The following is a 3,685-nucleotide window of genomic DNA, read 5'->3' as shown; positions in this document are numbered from 1 at the left end:
ATATATATATATATATTATTTTTTTAAAAAAACAACAACTATGTTTTGTTCTACAAAATAGATTACTTTATTACCATGGAAATTAAGCAGGCCATGTTCTGAAAATGCCAGAGAAGCTCAGCACACCCACTGCTACTCTTTACATTCCTGTCTGCCCACAAGGAAGTAGAATAACATCGAAACTAAAAAACAAAACAAACAAACAAAACACCAAAAACCCAAACACCCAGATTTGAGCTCTCCAAAGATACACTGGATCAGCAGATGGTGAGTTCCCCGTCAGAATAGGTAAAGCACAGCTTGAACCCTTGTTGGACCAGGTAATATTCCTAGACTCCTTTCAGCCTGGACCTTCATTCCCAGTCAGGCGTCTTGACTCTACCTATCTTGGGCATGCCCCTCAACTCAGAGCTACCTTAACTCTGAGCCTCAGAGCTGGGCGAGGGACTCCAGGTGGCTGTCCTAACAAAGGATGGCTCTGCCGCCCTGAGGATTTACAGCCTCCTTCCTGAGTTATGGGAAGGCGGGTGGAGCCTATAAAAAGGAGCCGTCCTGGCTGCACTGTGCGTGGGACATCAATCAGCGGCAGCCTGACCACTGGAGCAGAGTGAAGATCAGGCTGTTGGATTCTCACCTATAAATTCTCTTAGCCTGCCTAGAAGGAGCAGATGTGTCATATCTGAGCAGAGCTCATGCAACAATTTTAATTCCAGGGATAAACATGGGGGGGGGAACATAAGAAGAAAGCAACCCACCCCCAAGCTCCCATCCCACATCCCTCCAGCCCCTTCTTTACAGAACTCGTACCATCTGAGAAGAGGAAAAAGAACTGATCATCTGGGGGGTTGTTGGGCTGGGGTGGGAGACCATGGGGGCCTAAATCAGAGAGGTGGAGCCATCAAACGGCTTCTGGAGCCAGGCAGTGGGTCCTCTCCCTATGTCTCCTATTGCAGTGCCAAGAACTGGTGGGAAGAGCGCATTGGATGAACAGAGAGGGGCCAGACTGCCCTGTACAGTGCTGTGCAATATTGGGGGCATCGTTGACATGGTAAGAATTGGACTGTGCCTTTAGGGTTGCATATGGCAGCCCTGCTATTCTCTACAGCAGAGATCTTTCTTCTTAAGGGCAGGATAACAAAAGGAAGACCAACCAAACCAAGAGTTAGGAGACCTGCATTCAAGTTCTAGCCTCATATTAACTTGCCAAGAGCCCACGACAAGTGCATAGCTTGTGTGAGCTTTTCCTTACATATAAAATGGGGCCAATAATTCTTGCCCCACTGGACTTTCCTCATCAGATCTATCATCTATTTGGAAACCCTGGTGAGGCTTTAAATAGAGAACAGTTGCTTCTATGAGTAACTTCTCTAGGGTCCACTTAGACCAATGGAAAAACCACCATCCTACCTCTCCAGGGGCCACTCACACCTTACTTGGGCAACAAGAACCACCGCGAGCTGACGGGATTTATAGCCACACATAAGGTGCTCCGTAATTTCTGAACTAAGTATCAGTATATTTGACAACCAGCCGAGAACATTTGAAATTGCAACAGTTCCCAAAACCCAGGACCATCTGTTTGCCTGCCTAGGACAGGTGATGGTGACTGCCTACAGCTGTGCCCTCCGGCGGGGGCAAGGCCCCTGACTGACGGGGACAACCCCCAAAGAGCTGGTCAACTGGTTCTGAGGATGCTGCAGGTTCATCCTCTCAAACAAGGGCAATACCTTCACTGCATTTTAGGAGCTTAAAAAACGTTCTCATTTTTCAAGAACTGGGACTTAGCTGTTGAGAAAAATTAATTGAAAGGGAAGTAAGGTGGCGTGGTGGGCTGGACCTGACATCTGACAGATGTGGTTCAAATCTCAACCCCATCACCCAAAACCCCGACGTCCTCAGCATATTCTGTGAGCCTCCCCATGCTTCAGCCTGCTGTCTATGAACTGAAGGTGATGTTACCCCCTCGAAGGGTTCACGTGGAGTTGAGAAAGTAAATGTCAAGTCTCTGGAGGGAGCTGGGTCTTGACAAGGCTGCCAACCTGGTCAAAAACTGCCAAACCATTTTACTTAAAAGATTAGGAGGCATGTTTACTTGCCAGGTAGAAGGCAAGGCAGCAATTACCAGCATCAGGACAAGAGAGAGAAAGGAAAACCTCTATATTTTCATTTATTTTCTCTCCTTCACTCCTTCCTGCCTTTTCCTGTTAGCATCTTCCCTTCCCTAACCCCACTCTCTCTCCATGTGTCCTCCAATCCCTCCTGATTCTTGGGAAGGCCTGCCGTAGGCCCCTCTCAGTCCTGCTCATCTCTTCTTTATAATATTTCACTTACCCACCGGAGGATGAAAAATAGGTAGGTAGAAAAACTCCTGGCTCGCTGGGAGCTGAAAGGAAGTGTTGGGTGGGGATCTAGAACACCTGAGAGTGGTTACACTTCCTTCATCTGGTGCTACAAGTGCCTCTTCACATCCTCCCCAGGTAAAGAAACCTTGGCCAGGTGTGGCTCAGCTTGGGAACATGGCTGGAGCTCAGACAGTGTCCCCAGCAAAACTGTCTACAAGTGCCAGGGGTGGCCTTGCCTGACAAGGCCCCGTAAGCTGACTGTGCAGAACCCTGGGTCCCAAAATGCACAAGAAAGAAGACATGAAGTCCTTCCTGCAGTGTGCTGTGCCTGCATCCACCACCTTCGTGATCTCGTCCATTCTGAGCCTTCAGCACCATCTACATCCACCCAGATTTACATCAACACAGGCCTCTCTGCCGGGCTCCAGATTCATAATGAAAACTGCCTACGGGGACATCTGCCCTTGAAGGGAAACAAACTTCTCAAACAATGTGAACAAGACAGACATCAGTCTCCCCTCCCTCCGCCCGGGGATTCTCTGCCTTCTGGGCGGACACTAACATTCACACTGATGTTCAGAACCAAGCCCTAAGAAAGAGTGGATTCCTCTCTCTCCCTCTCTCTCCTCCCCTCTTATGTACCACATCACCACCCAATTCATTGACAAATCCAATTGACTCTGCCACCAAATCATGTCCAGGATCTGAGGACAGATCCCTGAACCAGTATCGCTCAAGCTGCACAAGATGCCTTACCTGCTTCCTGCCACCCTCATTCAGTTATCCCTTCCATCCAGCAGGCAGGGTTTTTAAAAAAATATAAATCGAATCACCCTGATCCATTATTAAAAACCTTCTGAAGCTTTCTGTTCACACTCTAAATAGAGTCCAAATGGCTTACCAGGAAGGGAAGGTCCTCCCTGATCTGGCCCCTGTCCACCTCTCTAGCTTCACATCACGTCATTCTTTCTTTCTTCTCCTCATTGCAGTCTGATGCATCTATTACCTGATCCTCCAACAAACCAAACTCATTCCCACCTCGGACACTTGCAAATGCTATGCCCCCCAGGCCTGGAATGCTCTTTCCCAAATCTCCCCATGGCTAGTTCACATTATCTTCTTTAGAATGCCTTCCTTGACCCTTTCCACATTCGCCTCAAGGTGGTCAATACCTAGAACACAGCCTGGCACAAAACGATGCTGGATAAATACGATCTGCTAGATTAATATATGAGTGAATGAAAGTGCAAATTCTCAGTGTTACAAGAACACAGCAAAGTCAGGCAAAATTGCTTCTTAAGATGTGGCTTTCCAGTCTCCACCCTCCTATGCTGCCTGAACTT

The sequence above is a fragment of the Elephantulus edwardii genome, unplaced genomic scaffold (genome assembly GCF_000299155.1).
Source record: "Elephantulus edwardii isolate Elephantulus edwardi_28Jun2011 unplaced genomic scaffold, EleEdw1.0 scaffold00050, whole genome shotgun sequence".
In the NCBI taxonomy this organism is placed as follows: domain Eukaryota; kingdom Metazoa; phylum Chordata; class Mammalia; order Macroscelidea; family Macroscelididae; genus Elephantulus; species Elephantulus edwardii.
Note: the sequence above shows the minus strand (reverse complement) of the source record.